The sequence below is a fragment of the Ranitomeya imitator genome, chromosome 2, assembly GCF_032444005.1.
Source record: "Ranitomeya imitator isolate aRanImi1 chromosome 2, aRanImi1.pri, whole genome shotgun sequence".
Lineage (NCBI taxonomy): Eukaryota > Metazoa > Chordata > Amphibia > Anura > Dendrobatidae > Ranitomeya > Ranitomeya imitator.
Genome location: NC_091283.1, coordinates 350,345,618 through 350,363,380, shown reverse-complemented (window position 1 = coordinate 350,363,380; position 17,763 = coordinate 350,345,618). Strand labels below are relative to the sequence as shown.

At 41.2% G+C, this 17,763-nt stretch overlaps 1 pseudogene; it reads left to right on the top strand.

Moving 5' to 3' along the window:
• The window catches only part of LOC138666546 (zinc finger protein 91-like), a 98,244-nt pseudogene extending 84,175 nt beyond the window's left edge, over window positions 1-14,069 (top strand).
• The last annotated feature ends 3,694 nt before the right edge of the window (window positions 14,070-17,763 follow it).

Sequence of the window (17,763 nt, the reverse complement as noted above, 5' to 3'; positions counted from 1 at the left end):
ATTGCTAAGGAGAGTAAAACTAATCCCAAACTGTTCTTCAACTATATCAATAGTAAAAGAATAAAAACTGAAAATGTAGGCCCCTTAAAAAATAGTGAGGAAAGAATGGTTGTAGATGACGAGGAAAAAGCTAACATATTAAACACCTTCTTCTCCACGGTATTCACGGTGGAAAATGAAATGCTAGGTGAAATCCCAAGAAACAATGAAAACCCTATATTAAGAGTCACCAATCTAACCCAAGAAGAGGTGCGAAACCGGCTAAATAAGATTAAAATAGATAAATCTCCGGGTCCGGATGGCATACACCCACGAGTACTAAGAGAACTAAGTAATGTAATAGATAAACCATTATTTCTAATTTTTAGTGACTCTATAGCGACAGGGTCTGTTCCGCAGGACTGGCGCATAGCAAATGTGGTGCCAATATTCAAAAAGGGCTCTAAAAGTGAACCTGGAAATTATAGGCCAGTAAGTCTAACCTCTATTGTTGGTAAAATATTTGAAGGGTTTCTGAGGGATGTTATTCTGGATTATCTCAATGAGAATAACTGTTTAACTCCATATCAGCATGGGTTTATGAGAAATCGCTCCTGTCAAACCAATCTAATCAGTTTTTATGAAGAGGTAAGCTATAGACTGGACCACGGTGAGTCATTGGACGTGGTATATCTCGATTTTTCCAAAGCGTTTGATACCGTGCCGCACAAGAGGTTGGTACACAAAATGAGAATGCTTGGTCTGGGGGAAAATGTGTGTAAATGGGTTAGTAACTGGCTTAGTGATAGAAAGCAGAGGGTGGTTATAAATGGTATAGTCTCTAACTGGGTCGCTGTGACCAGTGGGGTACCGCAGGGGTCAGTATTGGGACCTGTTCTCTTCAACATATTCATTAATGATCTGGTAGAAGGTTTACACAGTAAAATATCGATATTTGCAGATGATACAAAACTATGTAAAGCAGTTAATACAAGAGAAGATAGTATTCTGCTACAGATGGATCTGGATAAGTTGGAAACTTGGGCTGAAAGGTGGCAGATGAGGTTTAACAATGATAAATGTAAGGTTATACACATGGGAAGAGGGAATCAATATCACCATTACACACTGAACGGGAAACCACTGGGTAAATCTGACAGGGAGAAGGACTTGGGGATCCTAGTTAATGATAAACTTACCTGGAGCAGCCAGTGCCAGGCAGCAGCTGCCAAGGCAAACAGGATCATGGGGTGCATTAAAAGAGGTCTGGATACACATGATGAGAGCATTATACTGCCTCTGTACAAATCCCTAGTTAGACCGCACATGGAGTACTGTGTCCAGTTTTGGGCACCGGTGCTCAGGAAGGATATAATGGAACTAGAGAGAGTACAAAGGAGGGCAACAAAATTAATAAAGGGGATGGGAGAACTACAATACCCAGATAGATTAGCGAAATTAGGATTATTTAGTCTAGAAAAAAGACGACTGAGGGGCGATCTAATAACCATGTATAAGTATATAAGGGGACAATACAAATATCTCGCTGAGGATCTGTTTATACCAAGGAAGGTGACGGGCACAAGGGGGCATTCTTTGCGTCTGGAGGAGAGAAGGTTTTTCCACCAACATAGAAGAGGATTCTTTACTGTTAGGGCAGTGAGAATCTGGAATTACTTGCCTGAGGAGGTGGTGATGGCGAACTCAGTCGAGGGGTTCAAGAGAGGCCTGGATGTCTTCCTGGAGCAGAACAATATTGTATCATACAATTATTAGGTTCTGTAGAAGGACATAGATCTGGGGATTTATTATGATGGAATATAGGCTGAACTGGATGGACAAATGTCTTTTTTCGGCCTTACTAACTATGTTACTATGTTACTATGTTACTATTTCCCAGGCCCACTGTCGTCTGGCAGCTTGCATCTGGTGATGCAGCTGGTGCCTAGTAAAGATCTAGGTGGGTACAACTGTAAGAACCCCTGCCTGGGAGTGAAGCACCAAGAGACAAGGGGAAGAACCCTGGCTAAAACCCTGAAAAGATAGCGAATAGTGATGAGCAAGTATATTTGTTACTCGAGATTTCCTGAGCATGCTTGGGTGGTCTCCAAGTATTTGGATGATAACCAGAATTTGCCAAAGGGCAACTAATTCCCAACTAAGGGTTAAAGTAAAACATAACTTTTAATTCTACTACTAAAGATTAAATTTAAAATTTTTTATACTGGTGGATGTAATTATTAGGATATTGCCAGTTGCTCTCTCATCCCTTGGATTTCAAATATCCTATCTATTAATTCATTTAACTCCTAAAGCATGACGCGGCCGCTACCACTTTTGGGGAGGTCCAGTTATTTTAGTATCTAACTTGTGGAATGTGTATAATTACCTAGAAGAGCAGTGATAGCGGCCGCGTCATGCTTTAGGAGTTAAATGAATTAATAGATAGGATATTATAAATCCAAGGGATGAGAGCGCAATTGGCAATATCCTAATAATTACATCCACCAGTATAGCAAATTTTAAATTTAATCTTTAATAGTAGAATTAAAAGTTATGTTTTACTTTAACCTTTAGTTGGGAATTAGTTGCCTTTTGGCAAATTGTGGTTATTGTATTTATCCCACGCTGGTTTCTTCAACCAGCAATTGGTGTTGACAAGTATTTGGATGTGCTCTGAGATTTAGTTGTTGTCATCGCAGCTGCATGATTTGCTGCTGCTAGACAGCCTGAAAACATGCAGGGATTGCCTGTTTGTTAGTATGCTCGGGAAATCTTGAATAATGAGTATACTCGCTCATCACTAATAAACAATATTGCCAGCACCACTCACCTCTAAAGTATATAGAGGAACTGCAAAAAACAGCAAAGGCCTGACCAGTGAGCAGGGTTAAATAGCCCACCAGATACTAAATGAACTGATCAGATGTTGAATACCTTCCAGTCATCCCCAGATAACCACTAACTGCTAACCTGCACAGCAGAATGGAAACCATCCCACCAGTGCCTAGTACCAGACACGGCAACGTCCTGCATTGCCTGGCATTTGGGGAACGGAGAGTCCCACGTCCCCCTGGAAGAGAAATATGTGGGAGATGCAGCTTTCCACATCCGCACACATACAACTACTCCAGAACTCAACACTCCCAGGAGATTAGAAAAATTTCAACTGTGAGAGAATCAAAAAATATGAACCAGAAAATCACATTTATGATTTTTAAATAATTAAATTGTATTTTATTGCATGAAATAAGAATTTGATACAATAGAAAAACAGAACTTAATATTTGGTACAGAAACCTGTGTTTGCAATTACCGAAGTCAGACATTTCCTGTAGTTCTTGACTAAGTTTGCACGCACTGCAGTAGTGATTTTGGCCCACTCCTCCATACAGATCTTCTCCAGATCTTTCAGGTTTCAGGGCTGTCGCTGGGCAACACTGAGTTTCAGCTCCCTCCAAAGATTTTATTTTGGGTTCTGGTCTGGAGACTGGCTAGGCCACTCTAGGATCTTGAAATGCTTCTTGCGGAGCCACTCCTTAGTTGCCCTGGCTATGTGTTTCAGGTGATTGTAATGCTGGAAGATGCAGCAATGACCCATCTTCAATGCTCTTACTTAGGGTAGGAAGTTGTTGGCCAAAATCTTGCGATACATGACTCCATCCATCCTTCCTTCAATTCAGTATAGTCGCCTGTCCCCTTTGCAGTAAAGCACCCCCACAGTATCATGTTTCCCCCACCATGATTCACAGTTGGGACTGTGTTCTTGGGGTTGTAGTTATCCTTCTTTCTCCAAACACGGTGAATGTAGTTGATACCAAAAAGTTCTATTTTGATCTCATCTGACCACATGATCTTCTCCCATGTCTCCTCTTGATCATCCAGATGGTGATTGGTGAACTTCAAACGGTCCTGGACATGTTACTAACATTAATCTTAGCCTCGATGCAAGATCTTGCATGGAACCCCAGACCGAGGAAGATTGACAGTCATCTTGTGTTTCTTCCATTTTCTAGTAATTATGCTGACAGTTCTTGCCTTCTCACTAAGCTGCTTGTCTATTGTACAGTAGCCCATCTCAGTCTTGTGCAGGTCTACAATTTTGCCCCTGGTGTCTTTAGACAGCGCTTTGGTCTTGGCCATGGCAGAGAGGTTGGAGTGTGATTGATTGTGTGGACAGGTGTCTTTTATACAGGTAACAAGTTCTAACAGGTGTAATTAATAAAGGAAATGAGTGCAGAGTAGGAAAGCTTCTTAAAGAAAAATTAACAGGTCTGTGAGAGCCAGAATTGTTGCTGGTTGGTAGGTGATCAAATACTTTTTTCATGCAATAAAATGCAATTTAATTATTTATAAATCATACAATGTGATTTTCTCCTTCGCCTCATTGGGAAACACAGACCATGGGTGTTATGCTACTGCCACCAGGAGGCTGACACTAAGTAATACAAAGAAAGTTAGCTCCTCCTTTGCAGTGTACACCCTCATGCTGGCTCCCAAAGAACCAGTTCATGGTTAGTGTCCGTAAGAGGCACACGGGTCTGGTCTTCAGACCAAAAATCCTTTTTTATTTTAATTTTTCACTTTTTTATTTTTAAGAATTTTCATCGGATGACAGGGGCAACGGATCCTTTCAAGGCTCCGATCTCCCCAAACCAACAACAGGCGGGAATGTGGAGTGTCGCCTCCACGTACCCCCTCCTGTGACGTGGGACGCCATGTGTTATGATCTGATGGTTTAGGAACAACATGAGACAAGCTCTGAAGGAGGTGGTATCTGTACTGACCGCAGACCCTGAACCTAGCAGCGCAACTAGAAATAGCCGTGGGGGGTACCTGACGCTCCCTAGACCCCTCGGCACAGCCTAAGATCTAACTTCCCCTAAAGATGGAAACAGGAAACCTATCTTGCCTCAGAGAAAATCCCCAAAGGAAAGATAGCCCCCCACAAATATTGACGGTGAGAGGAGGGGAAAATAACATACGCAGAGATGAAATCAGATTTTAGCATAGGAGGCCAGTCTAGCTTGATAGATAGGACAGGAAAGGATACTGTGCGGTCAGTATAAAAACTACAAAAATCCACACAGAGTTTACAAAATCTCCACACCTGACTAAAGGTGTGGAGGGTAAATCTGCTTCCCAGAGCTTCCAGCTAACAGAAAAAATCCATAATGACAAGCTGGACAAAAATAGAATGCACAGAACAATAAGTACACCACATGTGGACTGAAATGAGCAAAGCCAGAACTTATCTTTGCAGAACTGGTCAGGAAACCAGGAGAATCCAAGCAGAGATGTGAATCCAGCAGAAAACATTGACAAGTGGCATAGGCAGAAGACTAGAGCCAGGTTAAATAGCAGAGCCAGGAGAGACGATTAGTGAAAGCAGCTGCTAAAGCTAAACCCAAGGAGCGGCAGTTCCACTCAAAACCACCAGAGGGAGCCCAAGGGCAGAATTAACAAAAGTGCCATTTACAACCACCGGAGGGAGCCCAAGAACGGAATTCACAACAGCCATGCCTGTGCAGATCTTAGGGGCGACGAGTCCCTTGAAGAGCACCGATCTCCCCGCACTATCAACAGACAAGCACATGGAGTGTTGCCTCCATGTATCCTCTTCTGCAGCCAGGCCTAATGCCGGACAACTAGCCCTGTCCACTCGGGGGCTTGAACACCGTGGATGTACAGAGGCACCCTTTTGGCATCCGAGCAGCCCCATCTGCATCACCACTGTTTAGCGAATGATGCAAGGAGGCAGACGGTCCCTCTCCACCTCCCTGTTAAGGGGATGGTGGATCGAGGGTTTCCCACTTTAACCCTGCACGTCCAAAGACAGCAGCAACAGCAGGAGAAGGTTTATCCTGACCTGCTGGATACAGCTGCACATTCTGCCACCCTGCAGCTTCTCCGGGTAAGTCCCGGGGCTGGAGGGCTCTGAACAGGTGGTCCGGGGCTGCACTGGTACCGGCGGTCCCGTTCTGGCAGCGTCTTTGAGTGTCTACTGCTATGAGGGATACCCGCCAGCTGCGGTTGGCTGGCCATGTGAAGATGAAGCAAACTATGTTTGAGGCATCATGTCTAGCCCTTTCCTCAAATGAGGTGAGCAAAGTGATCCTAAATAGGGCTGCTCAGACACCCAGAGGGCTGCCGAACTCCACTGATGCTTCGGTCCAGTGGGGAGCAACCCTATGACCTGAGCCGCCTGTATGCAGATCATGCCTACAGCTTCCAGTGATTCCACACCTGCTGATTCACCTCTCCCCCATCGCCACAGAACTTTGAAGAGCAGTGATTGAAGTTATGACTTGCTCTTGACATGGACTTAAGTGAACAAGAGATGTGCAGCTTGTCAGCCTTCCTCTCTCATCCGTGCCTATCGAGCCTTAGTCACAAGAGCTAGTCAAGATTACTTTGAGATACGCCAGGATGCAATGGATGGCCAGCAGTGTCCTATGTGTTCCTCGCTGCATCCTCTCCTTTCTCCATAGCGCTTTGCTGGGATCTCCTTTTCTTTTTTTTTGAAAATCTGTTTATTAGAGTTTTATGAAACAGTACAAATCATACATTTCCAATGTTGATAATACAGTAATGTAACAATATTAATGATATTGTATCCCAAAACCCTCCTTCCCCTACATAAACCAAAACATGAACCTCCAGACTCTGGGGAACTCCTTTTCTGTTCGCTGAATCCTGCCTTCACATGCATGGGTAGGCAAATCTTTTGTCACTGTAAGCCTTAAAACCAACGGCTACACTCACCTGGTTTGGCCCGCCTGCCGAGACAGTGTTCCAGGGTGTACCCACTGCTGCCTGCTAGCAGTTACTTTTAGGTACAGGTCAGAGTTGAGTATCAGATGAAGACAAAAGATAGGCAAGCTGTCATAAAAGGACATGGCAAGCCCTCCATCAGAGGTGCTATCTTTATCTGGACACCCCATACACTCCAAGAATAATAATAATGGTGATGTACAGTGTCCATATAATACCAACAAAACAAATACCAACGTAAGATTGCCCAAATAATAACAATATATGGTCTCCAAATAATACCAATTAACAGAGCTTAAGTATTAGAAACCAAATAATGACAACATACAGTGTCCAAATACATATACATACAGTGTCCAAACCAGCAAAATAGTACAAATATGCAATACCCAAATTATACCAACATACAGTGCCCAAGTAATTCCGTTCAAGTAATAAAACATCCTCTCTCTTCCATCCTAGTTAATGTAAAACTCCATTTTGATTCACCTGGATCTCTCTGCAGCATTCAACACTTTGGATCATCAGTGTCGCTATGGTACAGAACTACATTGAACTCTGTCTTCCAGGACTGTCAATGACAATAATTCAAAATCTGCTTTTATTAGATAAGTCACGCGCACATACTGTACCTCCGCTGCGTGACCTCTGATTGGGGCTTGTCAATAGGATGTGGCTTGGTACCAAATAATTATAAGATCCCCAATTTTTAGGATATCTGCCCACTTGTATGTACCAGGCAGGAGATATTAATGCTATTTTTCCCATCATAAATTTAGCTTTCCATAGATATGGAACATGTCCTATGTGCCGTTATCTGTCAAATATTAATCCGGCTCCACAAAGTCTGCTAAAATTTCTGTGAGGATTAGAACCGTTACCCACTTCAGTTCCTGTTTACATCAGGGAGTCATAGTTGAATGAAATGAAGGGAAAACTCTTTTTCCCTTCCCAAGTTGTAATTAAGACATGTTTCAATGTTCAATATGAAGATGACATGTCTCCTCTTACGAGATGACTTTATGGATTTTGATCCCATTTTACCATTACATCTATGACAGCTAGCATTAGAAGAGAAACTAAAAATTTAAAGCGCACAACCTTTTATTATTATTAATAATAATAATAATAAAAATCTTTATTTATATAGCGCCAACATATTCTGCAGCGCTTTACAGTTTACCAGTTTCAAACACAACAGTCATAAGTAACAACGTTATAAATACAATAATTAAAGCAAAACAAGACGACCCTTCTTGTGAGAGTCTACAATGAGGTGGGGGAGATACAAAGTACGGGTGTGTATTTACAATGATGTATTTACAATGACGGTCCAGCCATCTTCAGGGGGTGGGGGATAGATGGAGATAGTGAATGGGCTACACACAAACATAAAATGACTTTGATTAGTAAACGTGGTAGGCCGCTCTGAACAAATGTGTTTTGAGCGAGCCCCTAAAACTATGCAAATTGTGGATGGTCCTAATATCTTGGGGAAGAGCATTCCAGAGGATTGGCGCATCACGGGAGAAGTCTTAAAGTCAGGAGTGGGAGGTACGGATTAGTGCAGAGGTTAGTCGAAAGTAATTTGCAGAGCGAAGCGGTCGGTTACGCCAATAGACCGAAATGAGGGAGGAGATGTATGGGGGTGCCGTACTGTGGGGAGCTTTGTGGGTGAGAACAAGTACTTTGAATTGTATCTTGTAATGAATGGGCAGCCAGTGTAATGACTGACGAAGAGCGGACACGTCCGAGTAACCATTAGCTAGATGGACAACCCAGGCTGCTGCATTAAGGATAGACTGGAGAGGGGAAAGTCGAGTAAGGGGGAGGCCAATTAATAGAGCACTGCAGTAGTCCAGGCGGGAGTGGATCAAGGGGACAGTGAGGGTTTATGTTGTTTCCATGGTGAGAAAAGGGCGGATTCTAGAGATGTTCTTTAGGTGCAAGCGGCACGAGCGGGCAAGAGATTGTATATGGGAGGTGAAGGAGAGATCGGAGTCAAAATAACACCCAGACAGCGTGCCTGCTGCCGGGGTGTTATTATGGTGCCACCCACAGAGAGGGAAATGTCAGATTGAGGGAGGCTAGTAGATGGCGGGAGCAGAAGAAGTTCAGTTTTGGAGAGGTTGAATTTCAGATAGAGAGCGGACATGATGTTGGAGACTAACTGCAGACAGACAGTCAGTGGCTTAATATCATAATTTATTAGTCCTTGCATTGATGTCAGCTAGTAATTGATTTTTAATACAATTTATTTCAAAATACAGCATTCATAACAAAAAATACTGTTTCTATTTTTGTCCTTGGCAGATCACTGTGCGTTAGAGGGACATCTGACATTTACTGATTTTGAAGCAGCCGATTATGGTATCACACCATATATATATGAAGAGCATCACATTATTCCAGATAAAACGCCAGCCCTTCACAGCAAAAATCTGTGGTCTATTCCTTATCAACAGGTCCTATTTTCTGATTCATTACAGACAGCTACACAAAGTGAAAATAACAAAAAGGATGCTGAACATGAAAAAAATCATATAGTGGAGAAACTATTTTCATGTTCAGAATGTGGGAAATGTTTTACTAATAAAACAAACCTTACTGTACATCAGAGAATTCATACAGGGGAAAAGCCATTTTCATGTCATGAATGTAGGAAATGTTTTACCAAGAAAGAAAATCTTACAGTACATGAGAGAGTTCATACAGGGGAGAAGCCATTTTCATGTCCAGAATGTGGGAAATATTTTACTTACAAACGAGATCTCATTAAACATAAAAGCACTCACACAGTGGAGAAGCCGTTTTCATGTCCCAAACATGGAAAATATTTTACCTACAAAACAAATCTTGATGCACATAAAAAAATTCACACAGGGGAGAAGCTTTTTTCATGTCCAGAATGTGGGAAATACTTTACATATAAAAGAAGTCTTGATGCACATAAGAAAATTCACACAGGGGAAAAGCCATTTTCATGTTCGGTATGTGGGAAATGTTTTAACAAGAAAGCTAATGTTTCTGCACATCAGAGAAGTCACACTGGGGAAAAACCATTTTCATGTCCAGAATGTGGGAAATATTTTACATATAAAAGAAGTCTTGATGCACATAACAAAATTCACACAGGAGAGAAGCCATTTTCATGTTCGGAATGTGGGAAATGTTTTAACAAGAAAGAAAATCTTACTGTACATCAGAGATGTCACACAGGGGAGAAACCATTTTCATGTCCAGAATGTGGGAAATGTTTTACTTACAAACGAGATTTTGTTAATCATAAAAGCACTCACACGGGGGAGAATCCATTTACATGTTCAGAATGTGGGAAATGTTTTACCAAGAAAGAAAATCTAACTGTACATCAGAGAATTCATACAGGAGAGAAGCCATTTTCATGTCTAGAATGTGGGAAATCTTTTACATATAAAAGAAGTCTTGATGCACATAAGAAAATTCATACAGGGGAGAAGCCATTTTCATGTCCAGAATGTGAGAAATATTTTACATATAAAAGAAGTCTTGATGCACATAAGAAAATTCATACAGGGGAGAAGCCATTTTCATGTCCAGAGTGCGAGAAATGTTTTACCAAGAAAGAAAATCTTAGCATACATCAGAGAACTCACACAGGGGAGAAGCCATTTTCATGTCCAAAATGTGGGAAATATTTTACATATAAAAGAGGTCTTGACGCACATGCAAAAATTCACACGGGAGAGAAGCCATTTTCATGTACAGAATGTGGGAAATGTTTTACTTGCAAAGGACATCTTGTTAAACATATAAGAACTCACACGGGGGAGAAGCCATTTTCATGTTCAGAATGCAAGAAATGTTTTACCAAAAAAGAAAGTCTTACTGCACATCAGAGAAATCACACAGGGGAGAAATCTTTTTCATGTCATGAATGTGGGAAATGTTTCACTTGCAAAAGAGTTCTTCTTATACACAACAGAGATCATACAGGGGAGAAGCCATTTTGAAGTCCAGAGTGTGGGAAATATTTTACCTACAAAACAAGTCTTGTTGCACATAAGAAATTTCATACAGGAGAGAAGCCATGTTCATCTCACAAATGTGGGAAATGGTTTTCTCAACAAGAAGATCTCATTAGGCATAAAAGTACTCACACAGGAGAGAAAAAGTTTTCACGTTTAGAATGTGGAAAATGTTTTACTAGAAAATCAAATCTTTTTGCACATCTGAGAATTCACACAGTATAATCCATTTTCATGTTCAGAATATGGGAATCGTTCCTGTAAATAAGCTCTTGTTATGAATCAATGAATACACACAGAGGAGAAGCCATTTTCGTATTGAGAATAGGAAAGTTTTTAACAAAGAAATTAAATCTTCTTAACCATCAGAGAAATTACGCAGGGAAGTAACCATTTCATATTTTATAAAATTATTTTATTGCTAAAATGTACAAGAAAAGTTACAGCAAAAGTTAAGTCACAAGTCTGAAAGGGAAAACAATTTAGAACATTAAATGACGATAAAAACAAAATGTATTGTATGCAATGACCAATAAGCAACAGCAAGTAGAATATATAGAACAGTCCTAAATATTTCACCATTTCCATAGAATACTTTACTGTTATGTGAACAAAAGATGACCATAACTTCTCTGGTATACATCATTTGGACAGTTTCTGAGGCAAATTTAATCAGATGAGACTAACTGGGGACTGAATCATTCCCTCTTGAACTGCCTTAATCAAGTACAACAGCATTTACCCACAACTGATAGCAGACCACATAAAACAGAGAGGCTTCTGACCACCTCTTTAGAACTTGTAACCTAAGATTAATAAACATCTAACTATAACATAGTAACATAGTAACATAGTTAGTAAGGCCGAAAAAAGACATTTGTCCATCCAGTTCAGCCTATATTCCATCATAATAAATCCCCAGATCTACGTCCTTCTACAGAACCTAATAATTGTATGATACAATATTGTTCTGCTCCAGGAAGACATCCAGGCCTCTCTTGAACCCCTCGACTGATTTCGCCATCACCACCTCCTCAGGCAAGCAATTCTAGATTTTCACTGCCCTAACAGTAAAGAATCCTCTTCTATGTTGGTGGAAAAACCTTCTCTCCTCCAGACGCAAAGAATGCCCCCTTGTGCCCGTCACCTTCCTTGGTATAAACAGATCCTCAGCGAGATATTTGTATTGTCCCCTTATATAATAATTATATAATAATAATAATTTTTATTTATATAGCGCCAACATATTCCGCAGCGCTTTACAAATTATAGAGGGGACTTGCACAGACAATAGACATTACAGCATAACAGGAATACAGTTCAAAACAGATACCAGGAGGAATGAGGGCCCTGCTCGCAAGCTTACAAACTATGAGGAAAAGGGGAGACACGAGAGGTGGATGGTAACAAATGCTATAGTTATTCGGACCAGCCATAGTGTAAGGCTCGGGTGTTCATGTAAAGCTGCATGAACCAGTTAACTGCCTAAGTATGTAACAGTACAGACACAAAGGGCTATTAACTGCATAAAGTGAATGAGAACATTTTTTTTTTTTTTTTAAATAGGCCACACAGGGATCCTTACATTAATGCATTGAGGCGGTAGGCCAGTCTGAACAAATCAGTTTTTAGGGCACGCTTAAAACTGTGGGGATTGGGGATTAATCGCATTAACCTAGGTAGTGCATTCCAAAGAATCGGCGCAGCACGTGTAAAGTCTTGGAGACGGGAGTGGGAGGTTCTGATTATTGAGGATGCTAACCTGAGGTCATACTTATATACTTATACATGGTTATTATATCGCCCCTCAGTCGTCTTTTTTCTAGACTAAATAATCCTAATTTCGCTAATCTATCTGGGTATTGTAGTTCTCCCATCCCCTTTATTAATTTTGTTGCCCTCCTTTGTACTCTCTCTAGTTCCATTATATCCTTCCTGAGCACCGGTGCCCAAAACTGGACACAGTACTCCATGTGCGGTCTAACTAGGGATTTGAACAGAGGCAGTATAATGCTCTCATCATGTGTATCCAGACTATAAATACTAATATCCACCTGTACCTACAGTTATTATTATTTATATGTTAAGAAATTGCCCTAGAACCTGTATAGTTGAGGGAAATGTGGTATCAGTGAAATTTTAGTTTATTTTTAATTTATCTTCTCATTTCATAATTTATATATGTATATACAATAAATTATATTAATCATAACCATTCTTCCAAAAAATCTCAATCTAATTACTGTAAGAAACCACGAAAATGCAATAAATATTTACATACTCAGAACCTTGATAAAGGACTTCTTGGTTGATGGTGCAATGCTGCTGAGAATACATTATGTTTAATGTTCTATTTTACTTATTTTATTTGTTTGTTTTGTCATTGAAAGTATGATTTTATCATTGATATTCTGAATGATGATTTGTTGGATTACTCTGATTGTACACTGCAATGTCACATGCCCGTTATATTATTTTGTCGAATCTTTCAATAAAAAAAAGAATTTAAAAAAAGAATAATACTACGTCCCATAAACCTACTTTACTTTTAACTTCTAGTGTTCATTTCCAAACCATCTCCAATATTGTAAATTGTAACTTGCATATCCTGAGAGATAACATCATGGATTCAATTTTGCAGGAAGGTATCAGAAATGTTTCTCCACGTGCACCTACTACTGTAAACTCTCTTTCACCTAGATTGTACTGTTCAGAAAGGGAATCAACTGTTCCTTAATTAGCTCTACTTAAAGGATTACTTTAAATGTGGCCAGTCCTCATGTAAAATGTGTTCACACTCAGTCAAAATGTAATTGTTCTACAACTTTGATGGCACTAAAACCTTTACCATTAAAAACGTTCTTAATTCTAGTTCGATCCATGCCATAGCGTGTTGCACTGTTATACATTGGTTCCACCATGACAAAATTACAAATAAGAATAAGGGAACATCTCTATGACATTATTCAACCCATTTATGTGTCTACCTCCTCAAACCATTTCATTACTGAACACAGCAGGAACATCTTCAGTTTTGTTACTTATGCCATAGAATTTGTTCCCAAACATACATGTTGGTGATATACAAAATAAATGGCGGAGAGTTTTTTCTATAATTGTGTTATTTTATTTCTGATGTCATTGGTTGTTTTCGCTTTATGCTTTGTCATGTGTATTTCACTTAGCTTTTTGTCCATCCCATCCACCTGTTTTGTCCCCCCCCCCGTGCTTCTTAATTAATGATTCATGAGAACATTTAAACTCCCATTCTCCTTACTTTCACTTCATTCAGACCGAGTCTAAAGGTACCTTCACACTAAACGACGCTGCAGCAATCCAGACAACGATCCGGATCGCTGCAGCGTCGCTGTTTGGTCGCTGGAGAGCTGTCACACAGACCGCTCTCCAGCGACCAACGATGCCGGTAACCAGGGTAAACATCGGGTTACTAAGCGCAGGGCCGCGCTTAGTAACCCGATGTTTACCCTGGTTACCATCCTAAAAGTAAAAAAAACGCTACATACTTACCTACCGCTGTCTGTCCCCGGCGCTTTGCTTCTCTGCTCTGGCTGTGAGCGCCGGGCAGCCGGAAAGCAGAGCGGTGACGTCACCGCTCTGCTTTCCGGCCGCTGTGCTCACAGCCAGAGCAGGAGGAGTGCAGAGAAGCTGAGCGCCGGGGACAGACAGCGGTAGGTAAGTATGTAGCGTTTGTTTTTTTTTACTTTTAGGATGGTAACCAGGGTAAACATCGGGTTACTAAGCGCGGCCCTGCGCATAGTAACCCGATGTTTACCCTGGTTACCAGCGAAGACATCGCTGAATCGGTGTCACACACGCCGATTCAGCGATGTCAGCGGGAGAGCCAGCGACCAAAGAAAGGTCTGGCCCTCTAGCCCCGACCAACGACATCACAGCAGGATTCTGATCGCTGCTGCGTGTCAAACTAAACGATATCGCTAGCGAGGACGCTGCAACGTCACGGATTGCTAGCGATATCGTTTAGTGTGAAGGTACCTTAAGAATGCATATAGCGTTTGAAACGCTTTTTTTTTTAATTCTCCTCTGTACCCCTCATCCCCAATTGAACCTATGCCAGTGTGCCATATAGGGTTGTCTTTATATATACATTTTTAATAATTAAATAAAAGAAGACATTTTAATTCTATGCGTCTCTATATGAAGCTGGATGTTTTCTTTCTGCATATTTACCTGACGTTCATCAACAACTTGATCCTGTTCTTCATTTTGCCAGGACTTCTCTGGATGATACTCAAGGGTGAGCTGATTTTTTTGTTTTTTCCTCTATTAATCATCTTGCATCACTGAGCCAAGCTTGTGGGCACCTATACATCCATCTATTCTAGTAAAAAGTTTCAGATATCAATTACCAGTATGATGAAGCCACTGCACATTATCATCGAGAAGACCCAACAGGATTATCTCAGTAGTAACTAGAACTTGAATTTGGACCACCTCTCACAGATCCTTCATTTCAGTCTAAAAGCTACAAATACTGAGCAAAATACTAGATGCATAAGAATCAGATCTGGCATTTATTACAATGTGATGACTTTGTGAGGTAGCATTGACGCACAATGTATGATGTAGGAGGCTTATTGTTCCAATTGTGCTGATTACATGATATTCTGGAAGTTCTTTCCATTCAACTTTATAAAGGACAGGATGGGAGTACTCCATCTATCGTGCTCTCGTCACATTTGCAACATAATTATCTGATACTTGGTATTTAGCAATCAGTAACTTTTGCTCATTAACTACTGATCTATTATGAGCGCAATGATGCCATCACGCAGGGCTGGAGAAAGAGTCGGTGGACATGAAATGCCTGTTGTGCATCATATGCTTCGCTACTATCCAGTGAGGATGTATTTGGATTTATGGATTAAGAAATTAAAGAGTTTTTTTGCCATGTGGTGATTCTGTGTTTTCTTATTATTATTGCTGAATTGTTAAAGTGAACCTCTCAACAGGATTGTGCTGAGTAACCTACAGACCCTGTCAGGTTGACTCCGTTATAGTGATTAAAATGATGATAAATGATTAAAATCTGGCTTGTGCTTGTTTAATCTTTATATTTTTCAGGTCATGGATTTCAAGTTATTATTTTAATCAGTTTAAAGAGGCCCATCACTGATTGTCATCCGGTTGTAGGTTACACACATACCCCACACGTGAAAAAATGTCCCATTAGTCCCAATCACTGTATTCAGCCTGGGAGGCATATGCCTTCCTTGCCACCGACACTGATAGTGAGGGAGAGGATGCCACCTTCTTTTAGTTTACCCCCCCAGTCTTCCTCAAGTGATACTGAACCACCACATACATACCCCAGAACAGCAAATGACCTACACCCACCATTAGAGAATCCCTATGGACCACACCTCCCAAAGATTATGAGCCACAGATTCCTGATTTTGTTGCACAATTAAGAATTTAATTTTACACTTCTGACCTCACAGAAATAGACTTTTTCAAAGTACGTCTTTTTTTCCAAGAATTTTGTAAACCTCATGGTGGCAGATACAAATGTGTATGCCCAACAATTTGGGCCCAAAACCCCACTTCATCATTTTCTAGCTGGACTCCCACATAAAGTGACTGTAATGGACTGACCTGGGTGGAGTAGTGGTATTGCAACCACTAGGGGCAGCATCGGAAGTTTGCGTAATCAGTAATACCCAGGGTTCGTTACACGGCAGCTGCAGTATAATCTTGGATGAAGCAACAAGTAAAAGGAGAGGTTGACAAAAGGCAGGGAGCTCAATAATCTTGCAAGTAAGGAAGTGCAATGCCAGGTTTAAGTAGGCAAATCAAAAATAAACTTGGCACTCAAATTGATGAAAGAAGAGGAAATTTCATTTATTTTGCATCCAGACAAAAACAGAAGAAATTACTGAACGTTTTCGGACTCACATTGGACCTTCATCAGAGTATCTTGCTGGTTCAGAAGGATAAGACAGTGTGCCCGCCAGCTGGCACCCGGAAGATCTTTGGGGTCTCGGCTGCCGGCAGTAGCCGAGACCCCAAAGAACATGATAGGAGTTGGTTTTTACCGACCCCTGTTTTGCGATCGTCGGTAATTAACTGTTTACCAGCTGCCACAAAAAAAAAGGCGATGTGTCATTCTCTGTCCTCTGATGTGATCGCACATCAGAGGACAGAGAAATAGGTGGATTCTTGGACCCTGTTATACTTACCGGTGCCCCTGGATCCTCCTGGCCGCTGGCTTCTTCATCCGGTAAGAAAATGGTGGGCGCATGCGCAGTGCGCCCGCCATGATCTGCCGGCCAGCAGCTAGAGGAGTTGGGCTAAAGCTAGGGTTAGGGTTGGGGCTAAAGTTAGGGCTAGGGTTGGGGCTAAAGTTAGGGCTAGGGTTAGGTTTGGGGCTAAAGTAAGGGTTGGGGCTAAAGTTAGGGTTAGGATTGGGGCTAAATTTAGGGTTAGGGTTAGGGTTGGGGCTAAAGTTAGGGCTAGGGTTGTGGCTAAAGTTAGGGTTAGAGTTGGGAATAGGGTTTGGATTAGGGTTGGGGTTAGGGTTGGCATTAGGGTTACGTTTGGGATTAGGGTTAGTGGTGTATTGGGATTAGGGTTAGGTTTGAGGTTAGGGTTGATTAGGATTATGGGTGTGTTGGATTTAGGGTTTTGATTAGGGTTATGGTTAGGATTGAGATTAGGGTTTTGGGGTTAGGGTTGTGATTATCGTTAGGGTTGTGATTAGGATTATGGATCGGGTTGGGATTAGGGTTAGGGGTGTGTTTGGGTTAGGGTTGGAGTTAGAATTGGGGGGTTTCCACTGTTTAGGTACATCAGGGGGTCTCCAAACGCGACAGCCAATTTTGCGCTCAAAAAGTCAAATGGTGGCATGGGGCATCAGCGTACTCGGGATAGATTGGACAACAACTTTTGGGGTCCAATTTCTCCTGTTACCCTTGTGAAAATAAATACTTGAGGGCTAAGATATCTTTATTGTGGAAAAAAAAAT